The sequence below is a fragment of the Castor canadensis genome, chromosome 1 (assembly GCF_047511655.1).
Source record: "Castor canadensis chromosome 1, mCasCan1.hap1v2, whole genome shotgun sequence".
NCBI classification, from domain to species: domain Eukaryota; kingdom Metazoa; phylum Chordata; class Mammalia; order Rodentia; family Castoridae; genus Castor; species Castor canadensis.
This window is the reverse complement of record NC_133386.1, coordinates 22,104,600-22,123,123: the sequence shown is the minus strand read 5'-3', so window position 1 is coordinate 22,123,123 and position 18,524 is coordinate 22,104,600. Positions and strand designations below refer to the sequence as shown.

Here is an 18,524-nt window from a genome sequence, read left to right as displayed (position 1 = left end):
AAGGGTAAGTAGAATAAAGAAATACACTCCTTCTTTTAACTAAATTTATCCAAGCTGGCCCACCAAGAAACAACTTTTCCACCCATGAGCAAGGACCACCTTCACACAACTTTCTTTCCAGAGTATCTTGAACAAAAGATGGCCAAAGAAAACTTCCTACGTAGAAGAATCCCAGCTCATCTATAAACTCTCCCCAATGGCTGAATGCCCCAAGGTGGCTCCATCTGTTCACCTGCTCTAACAACAGGAAGTTTACAGCCTGAGGAATGGCTGTCTCTGGGTAGAAGAAAGTTTGGTGTCTTCTGGGTGCGCAGGTGAGAAAATTATTTTCTAGTGAACTTCATATAAAATCCAAAAAGGCAAGAAGCATTTAAGGGTCAGCAAACAATTGGACTCTAGCCATTAGGACAAAGACTAGCCAAGACTTTAACCCATAGAGGAATTCCTTCATTTGCCACTAAAACCCTCCATCTCACAGTGTGACAAAATGTCTTTCTTACCATTTCCGCTATAAGCTTCTTCAGAATCATGACTTTAAACATTAACCAAATACTGTGTCCTTATCTGTCATACAATGGGTTCAGCACACTTTAGTTAGGTGCAAACCATCCTAAACCACTAGAAATTGTATAATGAAGATTATCAGTAAAAAAGAATTAAAGATCAAAAATACAAATTCCAAATATAACTTGTCATAATCTCCTCACTTTAAGAAGCTTATAAATTTATTTTATAATAGAATATGTCATTTGTAAGCCTTTTTATTCCTTCTCCATGCCAGGACGTGATTCACAAATATGAAGGGCCTGAACCCTGAACCATAAAGAATTTTTTTTAATCTAGTGCTATAGCTAGTTATGTAAAGTCAGTACCTCTTTAAAAGCTACCTAGCTATGAAACAGGTATGTGCATATAAATGTTACACATATACGTAAGAAACAATATTTCAGAAGTGATTTTGTAAGTCTTGCAGTGCTTATTTAATTAGGGTTAAGAGAGACCGACTGTAAAAGTAGGAATTCCTGAACACACTGAAAAGGAGTAAGTTTCTGTATCAGTCTACTAGAATGCAAACTCTATGAGGACAAGGACTTTTCTTTTATTGTTTTGTCCACTGACGAATCCCCACTGTCTAGAACAGAACCTTTTCAAGACCATAAAACTTTGTTGGCTTAATAAGAAAAATGTTTTAAAGTCAGCAGTCCCATGAACACCCTCTTGGTGTCTCTCACTATGGAGACTTACACAGTTCGTGTTGGGTAATTCAGGCCCTAAAAACTATTTTTAGACCAAAAACTTTGGAACAAAGAATTTAGTTCTCTTCCTTGGCGTAGCACACTGACTGAGCTAAAAGAGAAATACCTGAGATTTTAATTGGTATTTCCAGTTGTTAACTGTTGACAATACGCACATTGTGACATTGTTTTTTTTATACCATTTCAATCAAGAGTTTAATGGACCATTTGAAAATGTTAATTATTATTTTACTGTCACCGTTTTTCTTTTGGTCTAATCCCTTCTTAAATAAGTCACAGCAGCTACATGTTATACTCACGGAGTGCTCAAAGAGCACTACACTCACAGACACGGCTACACATATTCTCATAAAAATTTCACAATGACTCTCCAACATGTATTATCCTCTTTTTCTTAAAAAAAAGAAAACTCCTGGAGTTTCAGTGACATTTCCACATTCCCCACCAGGTGCTGATGAGGCTGGAATTCACCCTGTTCTGTCTTCAAATGCAGACTCTTAATCTGTGGGCTACAAGTTGAACTCACTGGTGCACACCCACCTACTGATGAGGGAAACATTGTACTAAGTGATGAAAATGCTTAACGATTTTTAAATTATTTTTGTTGTACTGGGGTACATTGTGACATTTACAAAAGTTCTTACAATATATCATAGTTGAATGGGATGGCTTTCAGAGTCAGATAGTCCCGAGTTCAAATCCTACTCCATTAATGATTTACCAGAATGTCCTTGTAAAAGCCAGTGAGACAGTCTTCCGGAATTCCAGTTTCCTTACATGTAAACATGAAGATAATAATACCAAATCTTCTCGGGGTGGTTGTGGAGCTAAGTGAGCTAATGGATGGGAGAATGTCATGTCAGTGGAGCCTGGCATGGGACAATTACTCTTTAAACCTCAATTCTCTTCTTCTAACGGATTTGCTAAATTGGCACCGTGTTTAGTTCATACTGATAATACCATAATTACAGAATAAAATGACACTGCATGCTCTATAACTACAAAGCAGAATTTTAAACTGGTAGAATAAGAGTTGGAAGAGGTTCTAGAAGCCATCTGTTCCAATCTCTTCCATTTCCAAATGCAATCCAGAGGACTTCAATGACTTGCTTCCAAGTTTTCACACAAAGTTCACTTCAAAGATAGGACTAGACCTCACATTCTTCCCATCCCACTCCCGCTATACCCTGGCTTTTGCCTCACATTACACAGGCATGGCAACACATGTAATTTTCAGACAATTAAGCAGTATAAAATAACCTCAACTTAATTGCATCCAATTAACAAGCCAAATTAGCGTTTCATATGTACACTATTAAACTAGTTGTCTGGCTTCCAAAAGAAATAAAACACTGTTTCAAATGAATCTAGCATTTTGGCAAACAAAGCTACTTACAATTTAAATTACCTTTCCTATAATCTTCTTTATATGGAATTAGACATAATCCCCATTTTAAAAGAAATACGTTCTGAAACCATCTAGATGAGAATTCATGCTGTATTTTTAACTATCAAAACTTTTTCCTCTGGATGAACTATGATTTTCTAGGATTTGTGTTTGTTTGTGTGAGGGCATGCAATGCCTGTATACATGTAAGCAAATATAAATAAAGGTGTGTCTGTGTTTACCGTCTGTGTTTAGCTAAGGCTAGTTTCAAAATTTTCTCCTTTTTGCTGAGCTTCTGAAATCAAGTGAATCTGCCACAATGCAAGTTAAGAGCCAGAGTGATCTGCTTTCTTTTCAGAAAAAACGAAACCACCAAATAAATATTTGCCAAATAAAGCTCTGCATTTCAAACACCCTGCATTCCACTGTTGTCCAGTACTGTCATGATTTAGAGATTTAGATACAAGCAGGTACCAACTTAAAAGGGACATTCTAATTAACCATTCCACGAATCACCTATCCATTCCTCACACACTTACACCTAAAAGCATACGCTGTAATTTTAAACATCAGCATTTTTAAATGTTGGTGTTTAATGGTCAGCATTCACTGTCAACTGTTGTGGAGTAAGTTAAAATAATAATGCCATGTTCCATTCTGCTCAAACCTGCAATACACATTTAGCCCTGTTTAACAGGATATTTTAATCACTTCTGTTATTTATTTCATTTCAATGTGCTTTTAAGATACCCATTAATAAAATGAAAGTATTCATATTTCATACAGAAGAATCCACCGTCACTATTTCTCTTTTGATATTATGGGTATCTGACAGCCTCCTTGCCACCCAGATACCTATCTCTTAAACCCTTATAACCTTTCTGAAACACACGCTTCATAGCATCAGTCCTCTCTGGCCAAAAAACTTCACACAACGTCCAGCTTCCTCCACAGGATTCTGAGGCCCCACACGATCGTGAATCATGCACCTTTCTAGGCTCCTCCAACTGCTCCCCTCCCTGGTACCATCCCCTATGCCCAGCCACTCCAGGTCACCCTTTATGTAATGCAATTCCACTCAATCTTCAAGGCTGCCAATCAAACATCACCTTCTCCCATAAGGACACTCTAATCTTTCCAGGTTTTTTTTTTTGGGGGGGGGTTCCATTTTCTCATTTGTAAGTTTTGATAAAAGTTTACTTGTAAGCCTCTCCCCCCACCATATGTCTTCTCTAGATTGTAAAATTGTTAAAATTGGGAATCATTGCCCTTTTATCTTGCAGTTATTCAGTCTGACTACAGAGCCCACACCTGGAGCTACAACATAAAATGACTTCAGGTTTCTGCCACCTAAATTTTCTACATTATATAAAGTACAAGACAAGGGGAAAATTAATAAAATGGTACAGTTGACAAACTCAAGGGATGTTATTTTTACTAATCTTTGGTTCTACTCTTTTCCTTCATATTATGTCATATTATATTGAGCCCTAATTTATGGAAAGTAATAAAACTAGACCTTCATTTCTCCAAACATCCTGATACTTGCAATCATGTAGAAAAATTATCTAGAAAATTGAATGTTTTACTCTTTCACTAGTTGTTGAGAAACATATAGATCCAGCTCATGCAGGGCTCCAAAGATTAATTGGTTACTTCCCACAGTGACTTTGTAAAGACTCCTGAATTGGAGTTATTCATTAATTGAATCAACACTGCTAGCCATTCAGTTTACTGGAGCTCCAAATAAGTATTTTTAATTTTTAAATTCTTTATTCCTGCAAATACTAATAACTAACCTACAGGTAAGTCCCTCAAACTGAAGTCAGTTCATAGGATGTCATTAAAAAATTCCAGTGGGTCAGAACCAGTTGAAGTGGAAGCACTGGGAAGAAGTATGTGTCATATATAAGCCTCCTTCAACTTCTAGGGCCTGTCCCCAAAAACTTCCTTCTCTTATGACTGGCTTGTCACATGGCCAATATGAGGGTAAGCATATGCCCTGATTTGCCAAAAACAGTTCTCATTTTGCCTAGTTGGATAATCATTCATATGAGCAACCTGTCTCCAATGTCCTACCCACATGGTTTGACCTTACCTTGTGCCTGTGTCTTGTCATCTCCACCCTCACTGGCTCACTTTCAACTCCTGGAAACATTGTACATCCCCCTAACCTCAGAGCATTTGCACTGTTCCTTCTTTGTACCACACTCTCCCTTTCCCCACCCACCTTCCTCTACTTGACTCCTTCACTCCCAGAGGGGATATGTACTCCCTTAAGTGTCCTCCATTGCATTTAACACAAATGTGGTACTACATGTATTGGTTTCCTACACGACTAAAATCTGTCCACCCTCACTAGACTATAAGCATCTTTTCTCTTTTGAGTAATCATTATGCCTTGGTGGCTACCATAAGGCATGACCCATAGAAAATACTTGTTGGATGACTTGATAAATTAATTATATTGTTCAAAGATGACACCTGTCAACGTGCTCTGAAAAGAGGACTAAGATTGTATGAGTAGCAAGTCAAAAATTGGGCCCTAACCTCACACTGACCCATCCTGGGGCTGAGAATCATCCTCAGGCATAGGAATATCATTTTCATCTGAAGGTGAGACCGGACCTACCTTCTACCTAGAATCACCCTATGCATACCATCATTTCCAGCTCTTCTCTCTAAAGCACTTTCTTCAAACAAGGCCTAAATAGTTGAACTCCAAATTTTAAGTTGATAGGAAATTTAAACATATGGGCACTTGTACAGTAGATCACATCAGAGTTAATACCTCAAATGCTGGGTCACGGGAATGTATGTTAAGATTAGCACGTCTTTGGCCAGGAGCAATAGTGACCCAAATATCTAGCCATTCTGTTTTTATTCTGATGCCATGAAGCCAGCATAGGCCTATGTTACCTATTGCTGGTATTCCTGATCCATCTCAGAAAAGCCAAACACTGCAGAGCAAGAAAGACATATCACCCTTTTTTACATGAAGATTTTGGAGTTATGTCACAACTATAAAGTACTAAAATGTTTTCCAAATTACTTAAAGGTGTCCTCTAGCTGCAAATACCTCTTTTGCAAGTTTTGCCATGAACAGCATACCAAGCAATGCTTTTGATTGTGATCAAATATAAGGGACCAATAGAAAATAATATTTTCTCATGCAATTTCCTTCAAATAGGCACAATCTAATTTTCATGAAGTTTTCCTACTTTCCTTCAAAACTCAGTATCCATCCACAACTTGACATAGAGCCCTCACTTGAACATTCACTGAGTTTTTTCAGTATTATTTAAGAGTCTGGTAGCATGGTTAAAGCAAACCCACATACACTAGAATAGTTTAAAGTTCTTTACAAAGCATGAAATTCACTGAGTTAGCAAACTTCCTCTGCTCCTTTCCATATGTCATTCTACAAGTTGCAACATTTAATACCAAGTTTTAGCCAAAGCAAGAATTCATGACAAATTCATAACTTTCATGAGTTAGAAGCATCTCACTGAAATTTTTAGGTGGAGATTTAAGCTGAAGCCATTTCTCCACCTACAGGACTAATGTATAGACCAACAGAGGGTCTGCTCATGTTCACTGTTTACTAAAACGTGAAAACTGTATTTTTAGCAAATGGGAGATATAAGGCTGTTTGGTCCACAGCCTTATATCCAGTTGATCTTAGCCATTACCAAACCAGGTTTTCAATTATTTCACCTCTTAATGGATCACACTTTCACCAGGACAAACAATATTTTCTACAGGCCTTTAAAACTACTTTTCCTATGCTTAAGCTTTCAAATGAACTTCAGCTAATTACTGGTGCTAATTCAAATATCCAGCAGCCACGCGAAGAATGTACTTGGTATTTGTTGTTGTGACTGAAATGAGTCCCGTTTTTTTTTTTAATTGGCAGACTTTTAAATAAAATTCTTCACTTTAAATTGAATAGACATAAAAAATTCAACCTGGTTTTTTGAATAGTGTCAAAGTGCCAAAAGTTCAAGCAGACACATGCACCATTATTCTTCAAGAAACGCCTGCATATATGTTGCATTCTGTTTTGTTTTCATAGTGACAAGAACATTTGTAAACACATGTAAAAACAGCGTCATCAATCAAAAGATTCTGCTGGTTAATCTTTCAATGCAGTCAAATAGCCTTATTTGTGTATGCAACATTTCACAAACAGTAAAATTTTCACATTCCATGCTTCCTGGGAATATAAAAATGTTTTATCTAGTTGAACAGTATTTTACCAAACACTGTGAGGTTATATCCATGAGGATATAACCAGCTAAAATATGAGCTAAATTTTAAATTTGTAATATCATTAATATTCTACTACTCCAAAAATTGTTCCCAAATTGATCATATATCAACTTAATCTTGAACACTACTTATATAAATATAAGCAATTTCTAATAAATTCGATCACACAAAATACAGTCACCATCACAGAAATACATATGTCAGTAAGTGAATATTGCTTTAAACCTGACCTGTGCTCAAAGCAAGAAACTATCTCAAACAACTTTCAAAAGACTCACTATTGTAATATAGGATTTTTCTGTACATGAGAAGTATACTGCATATTCAAACCTAGTGGTCAAAGGGATTATGACACTTGAAGCTTAACTTAAGTCATTATGTGGATATTGGTAAATCCCTTTCTGCTCAGAATAAAAATGCACAGTTGTAATCTGGTACCGTGACTCCTTAGGATTCCACAGGAATTTTCTCTTAGCGATGAAAATGATATCCACTTTACTCACATGGAGGGTATTTCTGTTTGGATAAACTGTTTGGCCTATATCCTAAAAATCAAACCCAAGCTACTCATTATACAATCCACTTAGTTAAAATTTTGCTTTGGCACTCTTATAAGGTGTAAAAGCAATCAGGCATTTGCAAATTATATATATACATATATATATATATATATATATATATATATATATATATATATACACACACACACACACACATACACATAATACATGCAAATATGTAAAACTTGGTTTGTTCAAGGACAAACACCACCAAATACCACTAGAGGAAATGTTTCTAATAAAGTTAAATGGCCTCTTTTCTAGGAGGACTGATCATTACAAATTTAATAAAAATGAATCTTATTAATATTTCAAGTAATTTCTGGGCTTGATTATTCGCCGCAAAAGAAACAACTGTGCTAAAGAGAAAAATCAATAGCCCTTGACTAGGGCTATGAGTGTGCTGGAAAAACACAGTTCTGTGAATTACTGAAGTCTAGCCTTGCGGGTGGGAGAGAGTACCAATGTTTTTTGAAGGTAAGTTATTTTTAAAATGGCAGAAAAGGAAAGAAAAATCAGTTCAAAATTTCCATTATAATGAAAGTACCGGAAACAAGCCTTTCTATGTTCATTTTAGACATAAATAACTGTGCAGGGAAGAAGGGTTTTGCAATGTCAGTTGCACACACAGCTTCCTGTGTGAATTCTAAGCCATTACAGGTGTCTTGAGGCTTCCAGTGAAACCTATCATCAGGAGATTCCTCCGGTCTCCTCCAAGCCGCCCCCAACGCCACACGTCCAAGCGCGCGTTATTGCGGGTCTCCTCCAAGCATCTCTACTGCGGACCCTCTCTCTTCTCTGCACTCCCGGGGTTAAAGCGCCCACTTTGCCTTGGCGAAGCAAGTAAAAAGCCTTCCCATTAGCGAGGACTAGTTCCTGCAGTCCTTTTTAGTTAGATGCTTCCAAGTTGGAGAAGAGAGTGAAGAAGCACTAAAAGAAACCTTCCTTCCCCTCTGCGTTTTCCCCACCAGGAGTCACGTCCCTGAAGGACAACACCCAGGGACACTTTCCGTCCTTCCGACCCCCACCCAATTTGAGGTTGGAGGGTTGGGGTCGCATTTTCTCGCGTCCTTTACTGCACTGGAGGGTGTTATGTAAGAGGGACAGAACGCGGGAGGCACATGCGTACAAAGCGCGCCGATCTGTGATAACAGCTGGGGTGGCAGAGCTGATCTGAAGTCCCCCACCACCACCAAATACGACAGACACCACGCACGGACATCACCCCCACGCACACATGCACACACACGCACAGACACACGCACACAGTGTTTTCCTGCCTCACCCCTACCAGTACCAGATGCACAGAATGGAAAGCGGGGGATGGGGTGAAGGGAGGTGAGAGAGGAGAAGCAGCAGCAGCACATCTGCTTTGATAGCAGCCGGCAGAGCCGCCGCGGCAGAGCCCCTCGTTAACCCCCTTCCTGTGGCTGCAGCACGTCATGGAACATTCCCGGAACGGGCCAACGTTCCACCCACTTCAGGGAACAGACATAAAGGCGCAGACCCAGCTCTCCACAGTGCACAGCCCAAACACACATGTCCCTTCCCCGTCCCCGGCCCGACGCACAAACAGGCATGCAAACCGCCCCCACCCGTCTCCACGCGCCCGGGTCCAGCCTGCGGCGGCCGGAGCCGCTCTGCGGCCGGTGCACCCGCAAGGCGAGGGCGCCTCCGCCTGAACCTTCCATCGAGGCAGTCCCCTCCTTCTTCGCTTCCTTCCTTCCTTCCTTCTCTCCTTCCTTCCTTGCTTGGGAGGGGAAGGGAGGCACCGAAATGCCCACAGTCAGCGCCTCGGCTGCGCTAGCTCGGCCGCAGGCCGGCGGCCCTCGCGCCGCCCGCCCCGGCCGCCCGCGCCACCCCCGGCCCGCGCCGCGCGCCGCGGCCCCCTCCCCCGCTACCTGACAACGGGCGGCCGGCGGCCGCGGCAGCCGCAGCGGTGGCCGGGCCGTGCGCGCCGGTGCACGTCCCTCATTAGTAACCAGGCACATTCCTGCCTCCGGCGCTCCCGCGCGGCCCCCTCCCCCCAGGACATTACGCAAAGCAGCGTCCCCTCATCTGCATAGATCCTCGGCCAGGGTATTCCCCGCATTTCCCAACGCGCCCGACCCCCCTCTCGAGGTCTCCCCATCCCCGCCCCTTCCGACCCTCACCCTCGGGAAACCGGGAAGGGGCCGGGGGCGCGCGCCGGGGAGGGGGCGATGGAGTTCGGCGGCGGCGATTTCAGTATAAAGTGAAACAAGCGCCCATCGCTCAAGGAGGCAGGAAAAACACAGCGCGGAGGTCACTTACCGAGCCGAGGAGGGACCTAGATTCCCGCCGCTCTGCTCTGCCAGTGGCCGCTCCGCCCTCCACGCACCCCCGGGTTGCACCCAGCACCCCAGAGTCGAGACGTGGAGGAAGATTGTGAACAAGCCCCGGAGACCCTCCAAGTTGCTCGGGGCTCCGGGGAGCTCCAGCGTCCAAGACACAACTTGGCAAATACTTGTGCCACAGTCACCGAAGATGTTTCTGCGGAGACCCTCCTCCGCCGGGGAGAGACAGCGCGCGGCGGCGCCCCGCTCTCCTGCTCTCCACCCCCTCACCTCCAGCCCGCCTCCCGCCGGCCGCCCGCCTCCGGGCCTCGAGCCCCTCGGGCGGCTGTCACCTCCCCGCCGCCGCCGGGTGACAGGGGCGGGAGGAGGGCGCAACGCGGCTGCCGAGCCCGAACGGGCGAGGGGGATCCTCGCAGCCGCGGCGGCCGCTCACCTGGAAAGTCACCGCTGAGAAGGAGGAGGAGGAAGAGGAGGGAGAGGAGGAGGGGAGGAAACCCCCCTAGTGCCCTTGTTCTTGCTGCCGCGGCGGCCGCTCCTCGCCAAGGCTGAGCGTGTCTGGTGGGGGGTGTCTGGTAGCATTTCCTTAAGGACAGAGGGAGGGCGGGCGCGGAGGGAGGGAAGAGATCCCGACCGCCAGCCCAGGCTCTTCTTGCCTTTATTTATTTTTCTAACACTGTACGGAGATGTGCCCGGGGCAGGGGCCGCCGGCCTGGGGCGGGAGCCGCGGGGCCCGGGCCGCAGTTGTCTGCGTGCGGGAGCCGCAGCGGCCGCCTCCCCTCCCGGCTGTGGACGCACCGGGTTATTCCTGGCAGCGCCTCCCCGAACAGAAGTTACTAGGAGGAGTGCGCGGCGAGGGCGGGCAAGGGAGAGGCGGGGGGGCGGGGGGAGGAAGAGGGAGAGACTCAGCCAGCGACGTCATCGGATCCCCCAGCGCGTCCCAGGGAGGGAGGCCGAACCAGAAAAACCAGTCTGGAGCCGGCGAGCAAAGAGGGATGTGCGGCGCACGGGGTGACCGGGAGAGTGGCGGCCTGGAGGGCAGGGCCCCGCCGCAGCTGCTCGGGGAGGGAGGATCGCCGCCGCGCTCCTGCTCGGTGGGAGCGGGGAACTCCCCTGAGAGCTGGTCATGTAGAAACACCAGGGCGTCTCGAGGAGCCTGAGAATTTCCCTTAAGGATATGGAAACCTCCTTCTCACCCCCTCTCCACCCACCCTACTTCCCATGTCATCGTCCCCTGCCTTCCTGACAAACGGAATTATATAATTAGTATTGTCCTTAGATTTTGTCCGGGTTCCTCCAGTCCTTTGCTTCTCCCTTGCCCTCCTGCCCCTCCGATTTTGCTATCAGTCAAGAAAAAATCAGACTGTAGCTCCTGGCTGCGCTGTCTGACGCTTTACAAAGTGTTTTACTAGCATTTTCTGTGGCTTGGCGGAAGTGCCAACTTTTCACGCACTCAAAATGCCCAGATTGCCTTCCCTGGGGTTACTCCCCAGGGCGCCCCGGACTCACCGAGCGCGGGGAACGCGGCCCGCCCGCCCTGGGATATTCCTATAGGTTTGGGCAGCGGTGCGGGGAGCAGCTGCCGCTTTCCCGATGGGCCGCTCTGGGACCCCGGGCGAGCTGCCACCTCCAGCTGCGCGCTCCTCTCCTCGGAAAGGACAGGAGTGAAATCACTTCCAGCCCCGAGAGAGCGGGGCGCAAGAAGAGGGGGGGCGCGAGGGAATCCCAAGCGAGTGGGGGCCAGGACTCTGGCTTCCTCCCCCGGCCCGGCAACACCCGGGGAACACCAGGGCTCCCTCAGGACGCTACTCTGCGTGTGTGGACTCGGGTGCACCCTCGAGGGAGGTTCCCAGGGGCCCGCGGTGCAAGCGCGGTGAGTGGCTGCAGGGCCGCGCCGGCTTCCGGAGCGCCTCCTCTGGGGGGTCTCCGCGCCCAGGAGGGGCAGCGCGCACCCGTTCCCGGGTTCCGAAGCCACCGCGCCCCAGCAAGCGGAGCCCAGTGTCCCTGGACGCCGCGGGCCGCAGCAGCCCTTCCCACCCCCTGGCCGCGCCGCCGCCCTGCCCCGGGCGGAGTAAACAAGAGACGCACAAGATTTGACCTGGCGCGACCCGGCTTTCTGGCTGGGGTTCCCCCTGAGCAGGTGACTCCGTGGGAGGGGTGGAAATTAGTCTCTGGAATTCGGGGCCAAAGACATTAACAGTGGCTCTGCTTTGAAGGCAGGTATTTCGGAATGTTTTGCGTCTCCGGCTTCCGATTTCGCGGAAAGGTCCCAAATGTCAAGACATGAAATATTCCCTGCCCATTTCATTAAAAATGAATGCATTAAAAAGAAAGGGCAGCCCCTGTTCATGACTGCGAGAATAGCGCCGCTGCTTTCGTTTTTGTTCTGCTTTACTTTTTATTTCGACCTACAACCAGTTTTGGGGGTCTCCATGCAATAGCCACATTACTGTGACGGACAACTCTGCAAAATAAAAGTGATACATTTTCTTATCAATTTTTTTCCCGAAGGAGAAAATTCTGAATAATTTGGAGTAAGTTTCACTATGTCCTTCTTCTAGATCGTTCTCATTGAAATTCAGGCCTACTTCCACTTAAGCAGCTTCTTTCATTGGACAAGTTTTTTAATATTCACCCTTTCTTGCTTTTGGCTCCACTTGAAGCTCTTAATAGGAAAAAAAAAGTCCCCCCCATCATCATTTTCTTTTAAATGTGTGTCGTTTTATTTTTAAACATCCATTTAAAACTCAAAATGTGATTTTCAAAATGATTTTTCACTTTCAAGCCCACCTGCTACGTACGCCTAGAGCCCATTTTGTTTAATTGCTTAATAGGGAAGATTTAGCAGTTTCTTTAAGAATCCAATTTCCCTTTAGCACACACAGCAGCAGCTGCCCAGGCTCCCAAAAACTGAGCAAGCAATGTAGCAGGCAGCAGTTTGCTTCAGTAGAATGAGTGTTAGTTGAAATCTTAAATCTTCTTTAAAATTAAGACTTAGATTAAGTCATAATTAATGACTATGAATTGCCTGAATGTGACAATTCAGGTAATTGTATAGTTAAAATAAGTTTTCAAAAAGTAAAACAAATATACATCAATTATGATGGTCTGATCTCACCACCAAAGAGGACCCCTGCAAACAAAATAATTAGGATCTAAAGAAGACAGCCTGGATTGAATTGAAGAGGAAGTAAAAATTCTTGTGAATATGTGTTAACATTCCCTCTGCTGGGAAGAGTCACTATCTTCAAGTAAATACAACTTTGCTGCCTGCTTCTAAAGTGGCCAAGAGGTTGCTTGGTGTTGCCTGGGAGCCACTGCCTACCCAGATCAACACCAGCCATTCCAGAGCCAGATATCCATGGGACTCTGGTAGAAAGAAACTCCTGTCTGGGAAGATTAAGAGTTCAAGGCCAGTCTGAGCTAAATAGGGAGATGTTAAAAAGAGAGAGAGAGAGAGAGAGAGAGAGATAGCAAGAGAGGGAGGGAAAGAGAGAGAGAGAGAGAGAGGGAGCTCTTCCCATGGTAGCTCCCACTGGCCTGCTGTTTTGTGGCTTCTTCTCTTGGAAACCTTTTCCCCTCCAAATCTCCCTTATAACACATACTTTATGTCTAAATTTCATGCATGCCATCTGTACTCAGTGGATGCTTACAAGTAAGGGCAATATAGTTGCAGAAAAATTCTTCCCCCAGACCTCCAAATCTGGAGCTGGCATTGGTAGATTTAAATCTGTGGGGTCTGTGATAAGAAGTGAGGTTGGTGGGGGTGCAGCAAATCCTGCCAGGCACCCACATAGAGCACCAGCAATGAAGCAGGACTTCCTTTTTATCACTTGTCCCTCTTACCGCCTCTCAATCTCAAAGGAAAGGAAAATTTAATAATCTGGGTTATGAGGTATTAAGAAAGTAAAATAATGACTGGCTATGGGCACTATGACTTTTTTAGAGTGTTGTAAGAAAATCGCTTTGAACTGAAATCACTTTTATTCAAAAAATATTTATTGAGGGACTGCTATGTGCTGAAGACACAGGACACATCAGTGAACAAAGGAAAGAGCGGTGCTTTGAAGCTTGCATTCTAGAGGGAGGAGGGAGACGAAGGAGAAACAGAAGAGATAAAAATGTTAAGAAACAACTTGTATAGGACTTTGAAAGGTTAGAAGTTTGCAGGGGAAAAAAGCATAAAGTAGAGCAGAGCATATGGTAGAGTGGGAGAGTCATTTTGCTGTATGAAATTGGTAGGTCAGGGTAGGACTTGAGGAGGGAGATTTCTGCCAAGGCTTGAAGGAAGTGATTTGTCTGTGGACATATTTGGAAGACAGTTCTTCAGGTACAAAGAACAGCTAAAGTAAAGCTCCAAGAACAGAATGTTTGTACGTCTCAATGAGAACAGTGTGGCTAGGATACATTGAGATAACCAGTGAGCAGAACAGCCTTCCAGGCCACTATATGGATGCTTCTCATTCTGAGAAAAGCTTGATGAAAGTCAAGTGTTTGACCTCCACCATCCAGTCCCCCTGAATCTTGTGGGCCCCAATACTCTTCATTTTAAACAGATGCTGCAGTTGGTACTTATGTATTCTAAAGCTCAAAACCTACAGTATAGAGCATGGAACCTGATATATGTCCAAGCAGGAAAACTGGGTCCCTTTCCAGTAGAAATTATGTACAAAGCTTCTAGAATCAGGCAGGGCTATGTTACTAACCAAAGCCCAGTGAGTTTAAGGAAAACAGAGATTCTATTGACTGCATAAATAGAAGGCAAGAATTAACTTCCAACTCAAGGAGAAACTGGGGCTCAAATGCTATTACCCTAGTCATGTCTTTCTTCATGTCTCAGTTCTTCTTATTTTTCTGTTTCACTTTGCCTCTCAAACAAAAATTCTTCAGGGTGGTCGCAACAGTCCTAGATTATAGCTTTCCTATTTTTGCAACCCCAGTGGAAAAAACCCTTCTTCCTAGGTATCTCAGGCTGCCTTAGTCATATGTTTTGCACCTGAACTTCTCACTAGGCTTGGGTGGTGAGGGATTTAGTTGATCATGCCTAGGTCCTGAAGGATAAGGAGTCCCTCATAGGAAAAGCTATCATGCAAAAGAGGAGTTGTACAGACTTGGGGACAGAGAGATACCTACTATTTCTCTAACTCTTCCAGCCTTGATTTCTCTATTTTTTTAAATTAGAGACTCATTCAAGATGATGGACCTTGACCTGTAAATTCTATATAAATTACTGTAACAAATCACTTTGTAAAATTGTAAAAAGAATAAACTGGATGCCATTTCCTCAGGTAAATGTGTAGCACTGTAAATAAGAGACTGAAAGGGTTACCTGCTCTGAAGTTCTGATAAATAAATAGAATATAGCCTTAGGTCTTGGTAAAGAGTAAGAACTTAAAACTGCCTATCTGATGGATCTTCTACTTCCTATTTTTCTGCTTTAATTGGTATATGAAAAAAAATTAAGCAATGCCATGACTTATGTAGTGTGAAGAATACTTAGGTCTCCAAATACTGGTTGAAGAAAAGAATTTTGAGAGAAAATTTGCCTGTCTTTTGAGAGTTGTTAAAAGAATACAAGTCCAAACATTCTAATGTAGACTAGCGTCTTTATCCCACTACAACATCTATTGGTTGGGAAGTGGAGGGAGGTAGTGGAAAAGAAGGAACAATTAACCACAGCCATAATGTAATTCGGGGTGACATTTGTTAGAATTAAAGAATAGAGTGCTTATCCTTCTAGCTTCAGAACTTGGGCAGAGATCATAACAGTCAATTAATGGCATGTTATCCCATATGTCAGAATCTCTTTAAATGAGACCACCTATGCTAACACCTCTTGAGATGTTTAACTAAAAGTCTAGGCTGCCCCTCAGATCTGTAAAACCAGAATGATTGAGATTAGGGTCTGGAAAACTCCACAGTGAATAAGATCTCCAGAGGACTCCAGTTCTCATTAAACTTTGAGAACCATCACTTTATACTTTGCTCCTGAGGTTGAACTAGGTCTGGCTGGCTAGCTGGCTGGCTGCCTGAGAATCCCTTCTGCCCTTTTAGTCACATTCATCTGGTTTCATTTGATACTTTATGACAAGTTGATCCCTTTTCCTCTTTCCAAGATATTCTGTGGCTCTTTTTTAAAAACTATTTTTTATGTGTGCAAAAATATGATAGAAAACAAAAGGTCCTGGTGAGTGTTCCAGCCCTGGGGATGGGAAGGGTGGAAAGGGCACAAACTCATGCTGAATCCCAGAATTAAGGGCTTTCTTATATGCATATAGGAAGGAAGGGCAAGGAAGAAGAAAGCTGAGAGGGTGAACAGATACAAACTTTGATGACTTTTCTGGTTTAGCTTGGCACCAACCCTGTCCACTATTTATGGAAGGACACAGCACATTTCATAGTGCAAGCAGCTAGTGAACCTAGCATCTCACATTTTTTAAATTTTTAAAAATTTATTCATATGTGCATACATTGTTTGGGCCATTTCTCCCCTGTGCCCCCTGCCCCCTTCTTCTCTGCCCCCCAACCCCCTAGCTTCCACGCAGAACCCGTTCTGCCCTCTTCTCCAATTTTGTTGAAGAGTAGATATAAGCAATAATAAGAAAGACATAGCGTTTTTGCTAGTTTAACATAAGGATAGCTATACAGGGAGATTCTTAGCAAGGCTTCCATGCACATGTGTATTACAACCGAATTGATTCATCTCTACCAGACCTCTTACTACTTCCCAGTCACCTTCCCTCATTGACCTCTGTCGTTTTAAGGTTACTGTATTAGCTCCTCTACAGTGGACCCATCAACACTTTCAAGTTTTGGGTTTCCTTCCTTTCCCTATTCCTCATGTATGTGTTCTCCCCTTAGCATGTGACTCATGTCCAATAATATTACTGCATTTGTTTTAGGTCTGTAATCTGTATATGAGGGAGAACATGTGATTTTTGACCTTCTGAGTCTGGCTAACTTTGCTTAAGATGATGTTCTCCAGTTCCATCCATTTACTTGTGAATGACAAGATTTCATTCTTCTTTATGGCTGAGTAAAATTCCATTGTGTATAAATACCACATGTTCTTAACCATTCGTCAGTAGTGGAGTATCTTGGCTGTTTCCATAACTTGGCTATTGGCATCTCACATTTTAGAGAGCACTTCAGGAGTGTCAGCATCAGATTTTTATTCTAAGGAAGTCAAACTCAATGATATCTCACAAACAACCTTCTTAATGAATAAAAATCAGACTAAGAAACAGCCAGCAGGAGTAAGACTCCATCTAAGATTACTAGAGCCTAAAATGCTACCTAAGATATCAGGAAATATAGGCTTGTGATAAACATTAACTATTTGGAAGATTCCTATCAACCACACACCCACATCCTACTCTCTCCCATCACCCTCCTCCAACTCCACAGTCAGTTATAGCTGAAATTCCTGCCAGTAACAGTCATTGCTTGAGTTAAGGCTTTACACCCACAGAAATCTTCCCTTACAAGCTAAAGACAAGTAGCGAGCTTTTAATAGCCTAAGCTCTTAATTAGTCATTAACTTCTATGAAAGGTTAACTTTCCTGAGTGACAGCTGGCTTAGAACCCAAACCAATTTTTTTTTTGACAAAGCATAAGGTGGAGATAATATAGGGAGGTTGGAGTGAGGTGAGACAATGAGGTCCAAAGATTCCACCAGACCAACACAGGTAGAATGATGGAATGACCGAGAGGCAAACTCTACAGCAGCATGTTTGTCCATAGAGGAAGCCTCTGCTCAGGGTCAGGGCCTACAGATAGGGCAGTTATTACAATACAGGCCTCATAGGCTGGAGCAAAGGGGCTGCACTGCAGCACCAGACACTGATCCTAGCTTTGACCCTTACATAGACCTAGACCCTAATCCAGGTCTCCACTCACTCCTACAATGAAGTTGTTCCCTTTCAGCCAGAAGATTCTAAAAGCTGAACTCCTAAGAACAGAAACAGGAAAAAAAAGAGGCTAAAAGAAACAAGAGTGTAAAAGGGAAGAAGGGGAAGAGAAAGTTTATCAAAGACCTTCAAATTCCTTCATGCTCTCCTTAGAGCATCAAAAAATAGGCATATATGGTACAGTAGAGAACAGTGGTTAAGAATCACAAGACAGAAATTTTGGCTTAAACCTAAAGCAATATAAATTCAATACACTATGTGCTCAGAAATGAGAATTGCTTCTCATTATTACCCTTAAAACTTTTTTTGGAAAAAATGTGTTTTTCTTTAATTTAATCAATGAGGTCTTTTATTCGTACCTTATTCTTTTGGGATTTCTGAGGACAATGACTTGACCCACTGCCAGTCTGTCTATGGGGCTGATTTCTGGTGGATTTAACCCTCTTTGATATAGCTTTGAACCTGAGTTTAGAGGAGAGGAAAAAAATGCCTGTCTTGTTGTCTCTAAGTTTGTGCAGTGATTCATGCCCACAGCTAGGAATGTTATGTAAAATAAGGTAGTAAATTAAAAGCATTACATTGAAGAGAGGATGTGCTAGTGGAGGGTATTATCTCAGACCAGAGGAGCAAAGGAGGGAGTTGCTAAAACTTAGCTCTTACTGGAATAAAGGCAGAGTGACCCTTAAGATTGTCCTGGGCACTCATTAAGGTGCATCGTGAACCCAGACCTCAAATAAACCAGTCTGTAATTCATATTGCATAAAATAAGGAAATCCATGATATCTTCAGAAAGATTTCACAAAAGAACATTAACACCATTTTTAAAA

At 43.6% G+C, this 18,524-nt stretch overlaps 1 protein-coding gene across 15 annotated transcripts in view; it reads right to left on the bottom strand.

Annotated features, from left to right (window-relative positions):
* Hivep2 (HIVEP zinc finger 2) overlaps positions 1–10,361 on the bottom strand; it is a 185,088-nt gene extending 174,727 nt beyond the window's left edge. For 5 of the 15 annotated variants that reach the window (XM_074073120.1, XM_074073180.1, XM_074073095.1 and 2 more), the window contains exon 1: positions 9,768–9,907. The gene's annotated coding sequence lies outside the window, so the exon portion shown is untranslated. Of the gene's footprint in view, positions 1–9,070; positions 9,291–9,376; positions 9,459–9,767; positions 9,908–10,223 lie in introns of those variants that run through there. The other 10 variants (XM_074073084.1, XM_074073151.1, XM_074073158.1 and 7 more) reach the window with 7 other exon arrangements.
* Between the last annotated feature and the right edge of the window lie 8,163 nt (positions 10,362–18,524).